At 43.8% G+C, this 18,869-nt stretch overlaps 1 long non-coding RNA gene across 1 annotated transcript; it reads left to right on the top strand.

Moving 5' to 3' along the window:
• The first annotated feature begins 7,398 nt into the window (after nucleotides 1-7,398).
• Nucleotides 7,399-13,910, top strand: LOC119708841. Its single transcript, XR_005259230.1, has 3 exons — nucleotides 7,399-7,614; nucleotides 8,862-10,322; nucleotides 10,850-13,910. It is a non-coding gene; the product is annotated as an uncharacterized LOC119708841 (long non-coding RNA).
• Nucleotides 13,911-18,869: the final 4,959 nt, after the last annotated feature.

The raw sequence follows: 18,869 nt of genomic DNA, 5'->3' as shown, positions 1-18,869 counted from the left end.
CAAAACAGACTCAACTTAGAGATATGAAGTGAATCTATTACTAATGAAATTAGAGCAGGGTAGTGAGAAGTAAAAAAAGCCCTTAAAAACACCTTTCCCCCACCCCTCCCTCCTTCCCAGTTCTACCTCCTACTCCAGTGGTGCAAGGAGACAGGGAATGGGGGTTATTGTCTGTTGACCACCTGTGGTTTCTCCTGCTTCTCAGGGAGAGGAGTCCTTACCCTGCTGCACTGTGGGGTCCCTCCCACGGAAGACAGTTCTCCATGAATTTCTCTGATATGAGTCCATCTCATGATTACCAGCTCCCTGTGAACTACTGCAAGACAAGTCCATCTGAAAAGCAACAGTCCTCCTCAAACCACTGTAGTGTGGGTCACTCTCCACAGGGTGCAGTCCTTCACAGAAAGGCTGCTCCAGCCTGAGAGGAGGGCCCCTCTCTCCACGAATGTCCAGTCATCCACCTGCTCTAGCGTAGGGTTTCTTCACAGGCTGCAGGTGAATCTCTGCATTCCCATGGATCTCCATGGGCTGCAGGGGCACAGCTGCTTCACCATGTCTTCACCATGGCTTGCAGAGGAATCCCAGCTCTGGTGCTGGGAGCACCTCTCCCCTCCTTCACTGGCCTTGGTGTCTGCATAGTTGTTCTCACAAGTTCTCACTCCAGTTAAAATTATGCTTTTGATGAACAAAAACCACTTTTTGTTCATCTTTGTTCTTAAATGTGTTATTACAGAGGCTTTACCACCATAATTGACCCAGCCTTGATCAGCATGCCCATCTTTAGAGCCGTCAGGGATTGGCTCTGCTGGACATGGAAGGAGCTTCTGGCAGCTTCTCACGGAACCCACCCTGTAGCCTCCTGCTACCAAAACCAGGTCGTGCAAAACCAATAGGCAGATTTAAATAGCTGGTCCTGCTGAAGTGGATGAAATGACTGGTTACACAGTCCTGTGCCCATCTGAACTCTGACCAGACCAATCTTTTCTTAACTTGGACTCTCCAGTACAATCATTCCTCTGACAATGTGTGGAAGAAGGGTGAGCAGCAAGGATCTTCATCCTATCGCAAACCACAAAGGCCCATTTGCTACAGTGTGATAAAAACTCAGAGCTGCTGCTGGCTTTACTGGTTTGTGATTGCTCCCTCTTCTGCTCCCAGGGCTAGAGGACATCATAAATTACCAAGAGAGCTCTCCCCTTAGCTGGGTGAGGGCTGAACTTTGCTTGTGTATTTGAGCTCAGTGCACAGTTAACCTGGCACGATTCACTGAGGCATAGTTCACTGTAAATCCTTACACAGTAAATGAATTGTAATCAATACATTTTGGTGACGACTGAAAGACAATTTGAAGACTAGATGAAACAGGATGTTGGAATTTCAGAGAGTAGGTATTTTGAAAGGATTTGAGGCAAAAGGAGAATACTTGCAATTCTCTGCAATGCTTGTGATGTGGCTGTGTATGCTAATAGGATGGTCATGCCTGCATGGGCTCATGGGGAGAAGGAAGGATTAAGCCTTCATTCCTGCAGTGGAGACAAAGGAGGTGGAATGGCATTGCCAGACATGTCATGGACCTATGCTCAGTAGTGCTCCAGCCCATTTTTCCCCCAATTTTCATAAAAAGGATACATTGCTTAAGGCAGGGGTTTATTCTATGATTGTCTTGCTGCTCATTTGACTCTACTAAAGCAAGAGGGTCACTTACCTGTGCTCTGGCTATGAGGGATGGTTTTACAGCCAGGTTGGTGTCTGTGTGAGACACAAGGAGCAAGGAAGAGTTTGCAGAGAAAGGCATCATTGAATGCCACAAAGCTTTGGCAGTGTTAAGGTCAGTAATCTTACAGGAGCTTGTAGTAGCTGGCACTCTGCCCCTGTGTTGCGGTGTGATGTCATAGCTTGCCTCAGTTATCCCGGTCCTTCCCCAGGTGCCAATCACCTCTCCTTTCCCCACACCCTGACCCCTGCTGAGTGCTGTCTGTCAGTCCTGGCATTCCAGAAGGGTGTCGAGTGATTGGCAGAGTTCAAAAGATGCCTTCCACCCCTGGGGGCCATTGGCCCATCTAGGAGTCCCTTTCACCTGAGACCTCCTCTCCCATACCTGGTTGGTGGGTTTCCTCTCCATCCCCTTCCCCTCTCCCCCAGGTAAAAGGGCAAGCAGACCACGTGGTCAGGAGTTCTGTTAGAGCTGTTGCTACATTCAGGGGTCACACGGCCCAGAATAAAATCTCTGGATTGAAACCCTCTATCAGAACTCACTCTTTCCTTCACCATCGCCTCAAAGCATCTCTGGCAGTAAGAGCCTGAGGAACAGACCCTCTGCCAGAGGAAGACTCCATCCCGCCGCTTCTTGGGGCTCTGGCATGCCTGGACTTGTCCTCTCCTGCCCTGCTACAACATCCAGCTAGACAATAGTGTCTCTGAGGTAAAACACCTCAGCTGCCGCTGTTTGGTTCAGACACAGGGCCAGGCAAACCAAGGCACGTCCCATCAGTAATATTGGCAATTTATACCCCTGGCTCCCAGGTGATGGTGGTCCAAGGCTGTGTGCCTCCCTTTGTGCTAAGACTCAGAGAAATTAAAGCAGCAGGAGCAGAACTGCTCAGGCTGGGACAAGTGATGCAGCGGCGCCTTAGAACATGCCAGTTACTTAGGAATCCTAGGATGGGAGGAGGGGGAGTTTACTGTGATGGCTTTCATAAGTTGATCAATGATTTAGGCCTGGTTGAACATGTGATCATTGGGCTGTAACCTAAGTTACTGGGAGGAAATCTACAGTATGAGCTGTGCTTGGCTCCCTGCTGTGCTTGCGTGATGCAGGCTGCACTGGGGACTTGCTGTGCTTAAGGTGCTATGAATTGGATCCAAGCATGATTTAAGGCAATTTTCTTGTAATTCACAGTCAAGCGATGGAATAGATCTGTCTTCTGAGAATCAAAAGTATTAATAACTCCCTTAGACACAATTTGGAAGCAAATGAGTACCTACATTTTTTTGCTGAATTTGAGAGTGTTATTTTACTGTACGGAGATGAGCTCCATTAGCAGAACACATGAATTAAAACAAAACAGCATTATTTGCATTTTGGTTAACTGTTCTTGAGACAAGAAAGCTCATCTAGTTGTGAATATGTGGCAACGAAGATTATAAATGGTGCAATGGGGCTTAATCTTTAGGTTTTATATGTCTACAAAATGGCTCTCATACAGAAACATTTCCTTACCTACAGCTGAAATTTGTCACCATGGTAACCTTCTGTCTTTGGAGGGGTGGGATGCTCTAGGCAAATAGGCAGCTACAACCTCAGAAATTGTTACCCAAACTGAGTTTCTTTCTCCTCTCTTTCTTTACATCTGTGAGGTTCTTATGCACTGGACACTGCTCACGTAACCAGATCAGAGAGAGGCTGTATGGATTTAAACTCTTTTCTTTTTTTGAAAGGAGCAGTGTTTGGGGCAATTTCATCATTCAGCTGGCTCCATTGTTTTCTGACTGCAGCTCCAAACCAGTTTGGCTCTCCAGGTGTTGATGGACCACGCTCTGCTCCAATACCTGCAGTGTCACCCACTGTTGCTTGGGAAAAGCAGAAATTCTGAACGGGGGCCACAGCAGTTCAGCAGTGGGGAGCATACTGTTCATTTGCTGGCCTCAATATGCACACAGCTCTATTTTGTTTTGTTTGACATACATGTCTTGAGAGCAACTTCAGGCCTTAAACTTTTTTTTAAATTTTTTTTTTTAAATTTTTGTTTATTCTGAGGAGTCAAAACACCTTCACACAAATGTGATTAAGATTTCTGAAATTAAAATTATTAAAGCTATGGAGAACCCTTGCCCACAATATTGTGTCAATGCAATAACATTTGAAGGACATGTCAACATCTTGATCATTTAACTTCTGACTTTTATTTCCCATTTATATGTCAAACTTCTTCGCACTGCATGCCTGTGTTCTATTTTTGGTTTGTAGGAAGATGGAGGAGTTCACGATTAAAGCTCTGGACAAAGGCTGTGCAGACCAAAGTTGCTATTAGTGAACTACTGACTGCCACTAACTCTTGACATAACCATGGCTGAGTCATTCCATGTCTTTCTGCCTTAGGTCCTCGTCTGTAGACAACACTCTCTTTCTTCTTCTTCTGCTTGTTGTGTGGGCATACAGTATGGCAAGAGCTGCTGTCAGGGATGTTCCTCATCTGTGCAGTAGGGCCTTGATTTTATCTGAGGCTTCTTGGTATAGAATAAAACAACAGTGAATAAAAATTATTCAAGGGAGTGCAATAACATGCAAAGTGGTGACCCTACCTGTTTATTTGCTTTTTTGAGAAGCTCCTGGCCTGCCACAGGAGCCACCAGTAGAAAAGGCCCTGTCATCTGAGTACGCCTTTCTTCTCCCTATGACTGATGTTTACATCTTCTTATCTTTCCGCTGTAGGGTGGAGCAATCAAAAACATTTCTTCATGTTAAGGCAGGATGTGTTTGGAAGTGTTGTCTGGCCCAGGCTAGCTCTGGCTTCAGTGCCTATCTTTGCTCCTTTGAGGCCACATGCTAATCTGAAGTATGCCACCTTTAAGTAGGAAGATCAAGTTTAACAGCCTCGGAGCCCCTGTCAGGCAGAAGGAAGAATCCTTCAGGACAGTTTGAGCACTAGGTCCACTTCCTGGCATCTAGCACATGAGGCTGAGCTGACTACTAATATGCCACTCGTGACGCTGCTGTCCCAGTAGGGACTGGGGGCAGAAAGTATAATTTTGGGGATTTTACAAGGCAAAAGAATATGCACCAAAAATACTGTGTTCAGAGGTTACCATCGACCATCTCCCTTCCTTTGCGCTGTCTTCTCCTCTCTTTGTCAAGAGCAACACAGCATGAAAGGGGAAAAAGGCACATGCTGAGGCTGCAGCAAGCTCTTGGTGTCTCCTGCTTTCTTTCCCCTCTTCTGTCGTGCACACTCCTCCTTTTGTCTTGTTTAGGGTGGAGTGGTGGATCATGAATAGACTGTTATTAGGAGAAGGACCTTTCCATTCAGATGCTTTTAGACCCATCTCCCAGATTACTGACATCCCTTACATCTGCCGAATTGGGCAGGGAAATTTGTAAGAATGTATTTTTCATCGAGAGATTTTTGGAGACATCTTCCTGTCAGGTGTATTGCACAAAATGGCTCCCTCCAAAGGAAGGAGGATCTCCCAGTCAACTTCCCCAAAATTTAAGGCAGGGAGGAAGGTGAAAAGCAATGATTTCCCAAATTAGCTGAACATTTTTTTCAAGTAACCTAAATTGTTTGCAGGCTCAGACTGGCTTGGGGGATGAATGGAGGCTGTGCTGGGTGCCTGTTGCATTAAAATAAATTGCTCCTTTCCACAGAGCTCCATCTCCTCTGTGCAGCCAAATCATGTATGTTTGCAGGAGACAGTATGCTTGTGTTTCTCCCACGACCCTGCTGGCTCATTAGTGTTATTTCTGGAGGTCTTGTTTCCACAGTAACAAGCAATTACCATTGTTCCTTGGACTGCCAAAGTTACCACCAGCAACGCAGAGGAAGATGCGTTATTCTCTATATTGGGATAAAATGCCTTCATATGTCTTGCTATTCACTGAATGCCAATCCTGACGCAGGTCCTGTGCAAATAGCACACTCCACCCCCTGCCAATGCTGCTTTTGCTGGTATTAAGATGTGCCAAATTCTGAAAAGATCCAAAATGATCTCCTCTGGTCTGTGGCAACACTGGTAACGACAGGGTCAGGATTTCAGCAGCAGGATGACTGTACCAATGGTAGCTCTGGTAGGAATATAAATAGAATAGCTTGGAGGCAGTTCTTTTTGCAATTGTGCTTAGCCCTGTTCTAAGTAATGCTGGCTAGTGACGTCAATGAAATATACTCTCTGTATTCACCCTATAGCTCCTACCAGTACTTGGTGGAGCTCCTGCATAAGAGTCTGCTGGTCTTGTGTGGCAGGATGCTGTGTCTGTGTTGCACAGTCCTTCATCATCCCCAAGGGGTAACGTGTGTGCATCAGCTCCAGCCATTTCTTCCATCAGCGGCTTCTCCTTTCCTGTTTACCTTTACATTGCACACAGACTGATTCAGCTAAAATGGTCTTCTAACCCCATAGAACATACCCCAAATTTCATGCACATCCTAAAAAGGGGAGGCAGCTGGGAAGCTGAAGGAATATGGGCTTTTGTAGGTGAGAGCAGTGGGATACTGGAATGCTGAGGCAGCTGGATCCGGTTTTATGGCTTGGTGAGTTTTTATGGCTTTCAGTGACTCCAGTTTCCAAGTGTGACTACGTATTCTAAAAGGCTCTCTGGGGCCCTGTTGTAAGCTCTGAGCTCCTCTTAACAGAGTTTTCTTGTGAATGGGTGTATGGATGGATCTACATATACACGCCCACTTGCCCAAATGACTAATAGCAGGTGTTGGAGGAAGAACACAGCCTCTAGCTTACATAAACCAAAGCAGAAGGAAACTTGCTTCAAGGAAGCTGAAGCGGAGAGATCAAGAGAAGCATTTTAAAACTGATGAACTTCCTTTTGTGAAAGGTCTTGGAAACATCTGCACTAGAGATTTTTAAAAGCTGGACTTACCAGAGAAAGTAGAAGACACTTTCATATCAGGTCACTGTATGAGTGTACAAGAGTGACAATACCCAAAGGGTGCTGCTTTGACAGCTACCAAGATTGTACTGCTTTAGATGCCCTTAAGGAAATCAAAATCCAACAGCAAACACACTGTCTTTTCATAGGATGGAGAAAGGGAGAGGCAGAAACAATTGTTGAAAGGTCCTTCATTATTTATTCTGATTAAAGTCCCACCAAGTCTGCAAAAGTTGTCTGGGAAATGGGAAAAAAAAGGATCACAGGGAATGAGCTACTCATAATGCAGAATAGTCATCACCTTAATGTGAAATGGAGGTGGAGGAAGGAGTCAAACAAGTGGAAGAAATGTGTCCGTCCATCACATATCAATTCTAAAGGCCGTGCCTAATTTTTAAGTATCTCTTAATTAGTAGAATTGAAATGTTAGAAGTCACTCAGTTTTCTTGTGGGCTTACCCTGAAGGCAAGTCAGCACCAGAGAAAGGTTAAGAAAATATCCTTGGGCATGTGAGAATGATCCTACCTAATTCAACAAGCTTCTCTTCTCCTCTTTTCTGTTGCGTCCACCTAAAACCTTGGATTTTAGCACACAATCTTATTTTCCACATGTAAACCAGTAGCTGGTTAGTTCTAGGTGACAGCTTGGGTGGTCCATAATGAACCGAGGGTTGGTTTTGTATTCTAAGGAAAATGTTCCCACCTCAAAAGTAAGCCAAGGCTTTGCTCTTGCCGTGGGCTCCAGGGCACCCCTGGCGCCCCAGCCTTGCAGCGAGCTGCTGTGCCGAGCTGGCCGGCAGACACTAGGTGGAAGCCTTGGGTTGCAGTTCCACTGCACCTGCTGACGGCAGGAAGAAGAGGACTTGTGCTTTCAGAAAAGAGAGCTTTTTCTTTTCTTCTTGCCTTCACATGCTAGAAAGGGAAGTCCAAGCTCTTCTGATGCGCCGTGGGGTGAGCAGAGGAATGGAGGAGAAGTGTCAGTCCCATCCCGGGTCCTCCCTGCAACAGGATCTTGTGAGCAGGGCTGTGGTGGGAGCCTTGAAATCCTCTGTGTTCTTGGGTGTGGTTGGGTGGCAAGATTGATGTAATTTATCCTGATTTATTTTTATCCTCATTTATGTATTCTGATGGGGATAATTTTGAGATCCCTGTGAGTGCATAGAAAAGAATTAATATTGGGATGAAAGTGAGTACTGATGAGCTGCCTTATCTTGCAACAAATGCTGGTAGAAACAGCTACGATAAAGTGCATGCTGAATTTATGATGATTGCTTTTGACAAGGCCTTCAATCTGAAAACTATTCCAAATAGGGAGATTTAGAGTTAGTACAAAGAATGAATCACAGGTTAAGTGAGAGCCAGAGGAAACTTGAAATGTTCATTTGAGAGAAATGTCAAAGTTTATGATTTCAAGGCATCTTGTTACTTTTAGTGATAAAAATACTGAAACTAAAAATTATGAATATTTCAGTTAGATACTTTTAGAAAAATAACTGATATTTTATTTTAAAAATTAGTGAAGTTTTGGTATAATTTCACATATCAGTTGAAATGCAGAATTAAGTTATGCCATGTCAAGTCTCATATGAGGCCACGTTATGCAATCCTACCAGTAACATAACACACCAGGAATATAATAATTAAATATTGTTATATAATTTAGTACAGGTGATATTTTATATTAAAAACAAATTATTTTTGTATGAAGTAATGAGTTTGCTATCAAAAGCAATAGCAGCTTTATTAGTCTGTGCTGAATGAAACAATTTAAATTTTTGCACTCTAAAATAGCAATGTTCTGGGTACTAGTTAGGGACCAATTGCTTTTAATATCCTGGAAACCTGATTCCAGGCTAATGGCAGGATATTCAACACATCAATGTCTCCCATAATTAACTGAAGAACATAAAAACAGTACAAGCAGAAAAATATGTTAAGAAAATAAAAGGTTGCTTTCAAAAATAGTATTTTAATTTGAAAGAAAATCTGTCATTTTTTTCCTTAAGGCAAACTTTTCAGTACTGAAATTTTTGTTTCAGCCTCCTTTTACATAGGGATTTTTCATTTGTACTTAGAATTTAAAAAAAAAAATGTTGATTTTATCAAAGTGGTCTATTCTGGTTGAAGACTGTTTCGATTAAAATTTTCGTGCTAGTATGAGCTGTTATGACACACTCCTCCTTCACCCTCTGTGATAAAGCTGTGGTAAAAGGGTGAGTGAAATTATTGATTTATCTTTCCTTATTTTTTTTTATTTTTAGTGCAACGGCTTCAAGAGCTTCATGCCTGTTCTGCAGACAGATGCACAATTGTGAAACATCAATATGGACTGCAAATCTCTACTGTCAGTCAGATCCTCTTCCCCTCTGCATAACGTAATCCCTATCTCCACAATGCCTGCACAGATACACATTTGCAAAGATGTTTTTCTGGAGATAGCGTGCATAGCAAACACTCCCTTACTTGTTCTCATCTCTAGCAACATTATACAGAGTTTCAGTTCACAGTTCCCTGTGCTCCCCCTCCTACTACTGAAATGCAGCCAACTCTGAGCTGCGGCTATTAAACATCACACAAGCAACACCACAAAACAGATTGTGGAAAGCACAGGAATTCACAGAAAAGCAACAAATTGACAGAGGTCTGAGAAGTGATAACAAAGGATCATAGGGAATGAATTACTCATAATGCAGAATAGCCATCACCTTGGTGTTCAGGTGATACCAGGATGCAAGAGCAAGTTTTTGAGGGCGGCACAAGGAGATGTCACTAGGAGCAGTCAGGTTTCAGCAAGGGAGATGAGCAGGTCAGCTTCCTTAGCCACTGAGTTTTGTCATCTTTCAGAGTCCTAAGGAAAGAGCTGAAGGCATCATTGCTTGGGGGTTTTAGAACTGGTCAGTTTCAAGACAGGTCAAGGCACTTTCAGGGCAAATGAATAAAACAAGATGGAGCAAGTACTGTATCTATTTCCACTTTGTATGAGTCTGAGAAAACAGTTGGGAGAAAGATGGAAAGGTCTGAAGGAATCACATGTACAAAGTTATAAAACAGTGTGAAGGGGTGTGATAATACCTGTGACATGGCCAGGGAAAAGCTTCCAAAGACAGTGCTCTTCTTTGTTAAGAAGGTCATCTTCATGATGACCTTAAGGTGAGAAAGGAGGAAAAAGGGGAAGATCTGCAATGAATCAGAGGAAAGAGAAATGGGTGTGAAGGTATGTAGCTGTTTGTGTGTGTGTGTAGCACAACAGGAATCTCATTCAGGTTGGAAAAAGCATTGCAAGTGTCTGCATCTCAGTTTGCTTACACTAGTGGCTTGAAGAGGGCACCTTGGCACAAAAGCTGCACATGAATTCTTGCCGCTTTAGGTAAAGTGATGAGTGGGGAATGTTGCCAGACACTGTCAGTGAGCATTCAATGGACAACTAAGAAGCAACTGCAAAAGTCTGTTCCCAACTCAAGTTGCATAGCAACACTAAATCGTCAGATTGCCGTTATGTCAGTCCCTTACATTATCCCCATTATTGCAGCCAGTTTTAGGAACCATGCAGAATGCTGTTACTAGCCCACTTCACAGCTGGATGTGTGACCTTTGTCTCTTGCTGAATGATGCCATGTAATTTGCTGCAAAGGTGTCTCAAAGCAGTACACCAGAGAGAAAAATCTTTGACAATCCATTAACACAGACCATAAGGAGCAAAGGATGTGCCTGTGCAGTGTGGGGTAGGAGAAACAGATCAGTGTGCATCAATGTCCTTAAAGAAGTCTAGTGTCTGCCAGATTTGTCAGGATGTGTGTTATCCCATCACTTGTCTGAACTGAGTCTTCACTGATCCAGTTGAAAGTCTGTATTAAGGGGTGAGCCACAGTTGCTCATGTGTTTCAAATGATGCCACTGCATGCTTGTGCTTGGTGTTTGGATCTCTCCTGTGGACCATTGCTGCTGTGCAATTCTAACTTCCAGCTAGCTGTTTACTGCTTTTCAGTGTAAGCACCTTGTGAGCTGTTTCCTGGTGGAGATGCTGAAGTACTGAAGTAGTCACAACATCATCATCCTGTGATGTTTCAGACACTCCCAGTCTCTGAAAAAATACCTGGAAGTCTGCCTCTCTTGCAGGATGTTTCTAGTAACCTGCATAATGTCTTTCCTGGATGTCTTGTGTAGTACAGCATCCTCCTCCGTTTTTCATTCTATTGCTGCTTCTTTTGCTGGCACAAGATCCTGATATGCCCCTGCCATCTCTTTGCAGCCAAGGCAACCAGGGTCACTGGGTACCAAGGTGGCTGGAGTTTTAAGGATGCAAATAAAATGAATGAACTCCTTTACTGCAAACATCAGATTGACATGGATTTAGGACACCAGGTGGAATGAAAATTACCTTGCAGGCCTTTTGCACTGGATGATGGGGAGAGTGACCTGATAAGCAAGTAATTCGCAGTGATATATCTCCTTTCTAAAGAGTGCCTGGTTGTAAACTATGCCAGCTTTTTCAAGATCACCACTGCAAGTTATGAACCAGCAAACAGAACCTCAGAAGGACAAGATAGACTGCCTGCTCCCTCTGTATAGAGTAATGGAATTATTCTGCTTCATTAAAACAACTGATGAGAAAACAAAGAGCCTCAAGATTCAGTTCCTCTGTTTCTGTGCCCAGAATGCAAAGCGCACGAATGGCACAACACCTGGACTAGGACCTACAAGTCACTCTTGCTTGATATCGAGGAGACTGAGCTTGGACAAAGTCTAACACAGCAGATGATAAACATCCATGTATGACATTGCTAAAAGAGATCTGATAGCCATGGAGTTACCCTTAACAAAGGAACATCTCTTTAATGCAAAATACCTTAGTGGTTCTTACAAAAAAGGAACAAAAGATGTTTGTCTGATTTTCACCTTTCTTCCCTTTAGTACTCCCCTGAACTGCTGGATGGGACACTCAGAAAAGCTTATTTCCCTCTTCAGAGAGAGTCTCCTCTCTCTCTATTTTTGATGTATCTTGCTTCCCTGTGAGGATGAGGGATTTGAGATCATTAGTGAGACAGCAGGTGTTGGAGTGGTCACTGGCACCCACCAGCTTTGTAGCTCAGTCATCCTGAGGACTACACTAAGAAGGGATTTATCCAAGGGCTCTGCAGAGCAAATAAGATTTTGCAGCTGCTCAACATGTGTTTGTGGACAGTCCTGGCAGTTCAGTGAAGGAGTCAGTACTGAGTTTTAGGCTGTGTCAGCCAGACTGAAGTGTTTGTGTAACCCTGCTGCCACGGGCTATCTGGAAGTACAGATATGAGAGACTATTCCATGGAGCCAGTTCATATTTGATAATTAATATGGCTTTTCCTTTTTAACTTGGGTCTTCTAGTTTATGGTGGATAGGGCTAAGGGTCCCCATTGATGAGTGGAGGATTCTTTTGTCAGACTTTACACTATGGTCAGACCTCTGTAAGATTCCTCTACACATATCTCTGTCAGTTTCAGTCTGTCTTACCAAGTACAATCTTTGCAGTGCCTCAGCTTTATTTGACAATATGAGTTTCCTATGACCTTTGAGGATAACATTTGCAGGCTAAAATGTGCTGAATAAGGACAAATGAGAAATGCAAAAGAAATGAAAATATTCAGATTGTAAAGAAAATCATCTTCTGTCAGCATTGTTTGCATGTGTGCTCATTTCTTATAAACATTCAAAGGCTTGACTTTCCTGTTGCTGTTATGTGTGGAAAACAAATGTCAAGACTGCACATGAGTACTTTCCATAAATTAATTTTAAATGTGCAGACACATTTCATCTCAAAGTGCTTGTACACCCCTCTTGTCAGAAAGCAGAATAAATGATGATCAGAATCACCACCTAGGGCTGGTTATTTCGATCTGTAGTTATGAAAATGCTCTACAAGGAAGGTCAGGATCATAGCCTCCAATTTTGCAAATGGGACACTGTTCCTCAGTAAAGCCACTTGTCTGGCAGTCAAAGAGCTTCCACCTCTCTGCTAAACCTGCAGAGGCAAGTGCAGATGCACATTTGATTATTTTCACTTCTGCCCTTGACTACCCCTTTTAAAAGGAGTCACTCACCCTTTCCTTTATTGCTCAGGACGTGAGGTTGTCCATCACCACCCAGCAGAGGCTGCTGTCCATCCTGTGAACTGAAGGCCTTGTAAGCATGCCTTGCTGCTTTCCTTCAGGTCACCTCTGCTTCTGCCTTCAGTGCCCCTCGCTGCAAAGGATCTCTCTTGGGCTGGCCAGAGGCCACCTGCAGCAAATGTCCTGGCAGAAGAGTCCTGATTGTGTGCTTCAGTCTTCTGTATCTTTCTTTCTGTTCTTGTCTTGTTCTCAGGGGCCTCTCATTTTCCAAGGCTGTCAGACAAAGATTTGTAGTCCTGAGTCCTCTCTGCTTCCTGTTGTCTGTTTTCATCCTCACAGTCCCCCAGACTGTGCAGAGGTGCAGGAGGGCTATAGGGTGCATGTGTTGTTTCGTGCCAGAGAAGATATTGATAATGCATTTTACAAGGTTCCCTGGGAGGATGAGCTTGGTAGTGGCTTCAAGAAATTAAATTAATTCAGAAGGGACTTGATCAAAATGTTTGAAGTAACGTGTATCAGAAGAGAGTATCATTGGGAGCACCTTTTCTTCGTGTCTTTACAGAAACTAACAAAGGGCCATTTGGAGAAAAATTGGCAAATGCACTACCTGGCTACTTCACACAGTGGTGAATAAACCATGAGGTGGGTTGCCACTGTATGTTCTGGGGGCCACAGTTGGAAGTAAAAAATCCCAGTAGCTTTATGGAGTAAGCCAGCTTCCAAATTCCTAGGAATTGAAATGTTTCTTGAGATGCCTTGTACAACTTCTTCTCAAGGCCTCTCAAGGGGACACCAACAACCCTAATTGTCCTTGCCCAGCATTTCTTGGGGCTTCTTCCACTCTGCCCAGGTCCCAGGCCCTCAGAGCCCCAGAGCCATCAGCCTCTGTCCCAGTGATGCTGCAGCAGGGATGCTCTCCAGCTCCCCACAGCTCTGTCCTGCCCAGCCGTGGCTCTGCTGCTCCACAGAGGTACCTGATGCCATGGGATGGGGTTGTCCCTGGTGCCTCTCAGATACTCTGCTTCTCTTCTGGGCTGTAGGGATGTCCCTGTGGAGCCCTCAGCCTTCCTAGGGCCCTGGGACTTACTACGCAGTTTTGTAAGGCTGCAACCTGCTCTATATAAAGTCTATACCATCACATGCCGTAGTCAGTAACATTTCTGAAGTGGGTGATTCTCTCCCAATATGCTGCTTTTATCAAAAGCAATGGAGTTAATGCCTGCCAGGATACAGAACTTATTGCAGAGACTGCAAATGCGATACTTGGACTAGTAAGTCATTTTACCAATGCTCTTCCTCTTAAAAGTGATCATTGTTAGAAATCATTGATCTTTTCCTTGTCCTCTTAGTACGACAATATCACAGCTCCAAATGGAAAGCCTTGCTGTGTGAGCAGAGATACACAGATCAATATCCCTTCTTGTGGCAGCAAGTGAAAATGTGTGCTGCAAAGGTAGACTTCCACAGTCCTGTTAGCAGAACAGCGTGGATGTAAGCATCAAATGTCATGGCAGTTGAAATGGAAAAAGTGAATATAGATGTTTATGGCATCCATTTGCCTTCTTTGAAATTTAAGCATCATTGTTTGGAGGATAGTTGCAACATTTTGTTATGAAACGTCTGGAATTTCTAGGGAGAAGGAGGGGAGTGAAGCTAGAAATATCTGCCAAAATATCTTGTGTTTGGGCACATTTATTTCAGAAAGGCAGGTAGTGACCAGTGGCAGAACCCAAGGGAACCCAGGCCTGAGGTTCAGAAAAGGTTTAGGTTGTCAGAAAAAGTTTAGGTTGGATATCAGGAAAAGATGTTTCACCCAGAGGGTGTTTGGGCACTGCAACAGGCTTCCCAGTGAAGTGGTCACAGCACCAGCCCGACTGAGCTCAAGAAGTTTTGGGCAATGCCCTCAGGCACAAGGTGTGAGTCTTGGGGATGGTGCTGTGCAGGGCCAAGAGTTGGACTCGATGATCCTTGTGGGCCCCTTCCAACTCAGGATATTCTTTGATTTGGTGATTCTGTAGTCAGTCAGAAGAGGCCAAGAGCTCCATGCTTTAGTTAAGACACGCTCCTACCCTTACTGAAACTTCAAGCTATAATATCTTCTAGATTTACCAGCAGATATATTGAAACTCAACAATCAAAGTCTCCAACACCAAAATCGATGAACTAAAGCTTAGTCTTGGCACAGCCCAGGTAAATGTGGTTCTGGCTCATGCCTTAATGAGATATTTGAGCAAAACACATTGCATTCATAGTGAGGATTTTCTGCCACCATGCAGGACATGGTGCCAGAGGGATCACGGACAGATTCAACATTTTTTTTTTTGAAAAGGAAACAACTTTTCAGAACAAAGAACTATTAAAATACTGGTGTTCTGACTTCCATCACTTCATTGTGTTGGGTTGCGGGAGGGGAGATTTTTCCCTAACAGAAGATTCTTCTTGTGCATTTTGGTGTCAATGCCTAGGTCAAATTCACAGCCTAGCTGCTTCTCATTCGTAGGAGGGCATTGCTGGGCTGCCTTTCTTGCATGCTGCTTCATGATGGTGGCAAATGTGGGAACGGATGGTGCATCAAGTCTGAGGAATCCCATAGGAAGCCTCCATACAGAGGATTTAACTTGTGATTCAAAGCAAGACACGGCTGCATGCGTATTAACCTTCTCTCTGCAAAACCCAAGAAGGTTTCTCAACTCTCTCCTCCCCAAACCTCCACCACTTTTTCTTTTTCTTTGATTTCTCAGATAAAAATAGGGTGACAGAGGGACTGTGGGGTAAGCAGCTGGAGTAGAGCGGAGCCAGTTGCCATAGAAACCAATGAGCCACTTAGCAGCACTTGCCTTCCTTCTTTGCCTGTGGATTTATTTTTTCCTCTTGTTCACCCGTGTGGGGTGGCAGGAGAAGTCCCACACCAGCTGAGACACAGCTCCCTGCCCATGTGGCCACCTGGGATGCCACCATTCCCTCAGGATCTGCCTCCCAAGTGAGGAAGGGGAGAGGAAGGATGGACTTCAGATGGAAGAAGGGTCTGAGCTTCAAGGCTTGTACATATGCTGGGTTTTTCCCCCTCACCCTGGCATCTTGTTTTCCTCCTGTGCTAGATAGCACTTGGTTGGTGCCCCAGATATTCAAAGAGGACTCCCCAGGCCACTTGTGCCCTGTCCTGTCTCCAAAGATGGCAAATAGCAGCAGTTGGGTTTTATGCTGTATTACACCCCAGGCTTGAGTAGCAAAGACAGTCATTTTGAGGTGAACATATGGGTGAGAAGAAGAGAATATTCCTTTCTTCCCAGGTCTTCTTTCCATCATGAAAAATTAACATTTGGATGATTATTTAAAATAGATGCCCAACCTACTTTTGGTTCACATGGGGATAAAGTTGCTTTAATTTCACTGCATATACATTTCTCAGTGGGGAAAACCTATTTCCTTGAAAGATCAGAAGCTCTAAATGGAATACCTGAAACTTATTAAGCTATAATTTGGCTACACCTGATCTGGGTTTGGAGTGCTTGATATTCAGTAGTTTTTTCTGTTTTTTTTTTTTTTTCCCTGATACTGAAGAGGCATACATTGTTAGGTAGCACATACTTCACTAAGTTTAAAAATAAACTTAGGAAATATTATCACTAGCAGAAAAGTACTAGATTGGCAGCTCTTGGAGAATGAAATCTTCTCTTCAGCCCTGAAGTGACAGAGCCAGTTTTGGTAAGACCTTCCCACACTGCTCCTCATCCTTATGCTCCAAATTTCGCTTCCTCATAACCAGAGTCATGTGAAAGAGCCCCAGCTGCTCACACCTGGATGCAAACCCCAGGTGTCTGCTGGCAGGTGCTATTTTCTTCCTCACTCTGTGCTATGTGGAAGTGGTAACGGGAAAGACAGTCATGCATTAATGGGTGCTGCAAGCACAGTAAAGCTGTAAGGAATTTGCCAGCAAAACCATGCCTGATAAAGTTTCCTGATGTAGTGCTGCTCCTTCAGGTTGCATGTTACCAGCATTTCTGAAACTTGGGAGAAAAAGTTTATTATCTAGAAATCATGGTAGATAAAATTGAAAACAGTTTCTAGAAATTTGAGCTGGATAGTTTTCCTCTAGGTAGTCTGAAATAGGGGGTTTGTATTTGATTTCTCCTCTGAACATGAATGGAGGACTGAAAGATAATAAATGGCATCACACAGCAGTATATACAGGGAAGTGTAAATTATAAATAATGAATCTTTATGACATACCTGCAAAGTCAAATGTATTATTTAACTTCTGCTCATCAGAGAAAGCGAGGCAAGGCATGTGTGGTGGAGTTAGAACTGGGTCAAAGGTATACCTAGGAAGACCTGAACCCCTCCTTCACTGAGAAGAGGCCTGGATATCCCAAGGATGCCATTCTGCAGCTGCTTAGAAGGGGTCAGCTTTGTTTGACTCTTGATGCTGACTCTTAGTATTTGCTTGGCTGTACCACATCGTTGACACCAGCAGGACCTAACTGTGCTCCAAAGAGCTATGTGAGCACTTGTGCTGGTGGGTGAGTCTGCTTCGGATCTGTGCAGACCCATAAAGGGAGCATGGCAGAAACATGGGCAGGGTCATGCTGTGTTCTGGTGCTGTCCTGGTTGGCACTGCAGTCTTTTTGGAGCCCTTGCTGTCAAAATAATGCAAAACAACCATGAGGTTTTGTCAATGTGTCTCATCAGTGTCATTTATTTAGTTGTCCATGCTTTCTTCTCTCTTCTCATTTTTGCCCAGGGTCCTGTGCAGCAGCTCACGTGCAATTAACTGCTTTCCAGCAATTAACTGAGACTGCAGTGAAAAAATTTGATCTGAATTAAAATATATCCCCAGATTTAGGCAGCTTGATCCAGGTTTGGTGGTGGCCTATTTCTCACTGAAATGTGTAACAGCAGCCAAGTGTCTTCTCTTGTATATTATTATGTTTCTTAATTTCATGGTATGTTTTCTTTGTTTGTGGTAGTAGCCTGAAGTCATGCATCAAAACTCTTACTGTATTCATGAAAACATACCAAAGGCAAGCTTCACTGGCTAATTAAATCTTCTCTTATGCACACTGGCATGATAAATATAGATTTAAAATAAACAAAATGTTCTATTATAGAACTTCTCCTATTCTAGTCACCTGATGTTATCAGAAGGGTCTGGCCCAGGAGGCAGGATGTGCTGAATGCTAGACAGAAATTAGGAGGAGAAAGAATCTGGGGCAATTGGGTACGAAAGTAAGGGGGTGTTTGTACACAGAGGAATTCCTGTATGCTGGAATAAAAAAGGTAAAGGTAACAAAGCAAATTCTTCCATCAGCAACATCAGAAACTGCATGTCTTCTGTTCTCTTTAGGAGTCATTCAGAGCTGCAGCTTTTTGGCTGCAGAAAGCAAATGAGATTTGGGAAGAGAAGTACTGAACCCCACAGCAACAGCTTGTGGTGGAGGGGAACAGAGAACTGTCGAGCACACTGAGCATCAACAACAGATGGGCTTTTGTGCAAAACATGGTGTCATGGTTAGCCTGGGAACGAAAGATGATGGCTTTCCATCTCTGCATCAAAGCATTCAGGAAGAATAGGTGTGTTCTTCATGGTTGGAACTTACAGGTGGGGATCGGTTCATTTCTTCTTCCTCTTCTTCTTCATTCCTGAAGAAAACCTTTCACTTTTTTTCTACTTCCTCAGGACCTTCATCTATGCAGAAAATCCTATCTTCAGCCTCTAAGGGACTGAGATTTTGGCAACCTCCAGTCACTAACACTACTCGTTGCTGCCAGTTTAGCTGAGTTTGATGCCCTTTCCTTCAAGTCCACGAGCTGATGCCCGCAGATTACTGTATAGAAGCATTGCTGGGAAACATATGGCAGTAGATGGAGTGTGCTGGGTAAGCAGAAGAGATAAGAAGTGATTGGGCAAGAACCAGCCAGGCTGGATTATTTGGAGGAACCATGTCTGAGATGGCTTTGCCATCCAGCTGCTAGAAACAGAACTCAAGACTCAGTGACTGGGTCTTAATGCTACTGGAAAACTCCTTACTTTACATAGCTCGTACAATTTGTAGAAGAATTTTTTTAAAAAATAAAAGGTATTTACATATAAAGTTATACTGTTTTGCACAGCATCTCTCTTTTCAATGTGAAATGAGTTTTTGTACTGGTTGCTGTTCACTGCTGAACCAGCCGATGGGGAAAGC

Source organism: Motacilla alba, chromosome 1A (genome assembly GCF_015832195.1).
Source record: "Motacilla alba alba isolate MOTALB_02 chromosome 1A, Motacilla_alba_V1.0_pri, whole genome shotgun sequence".
NCBI lineage: Eukaryota > Metazoa > Chordata > Aves > Passeriformes > Motacillidae > Motacilla > Motacilla alba.
This window is presented reverse-complemented; position numbering and strand designations above follow the sequence as displayed.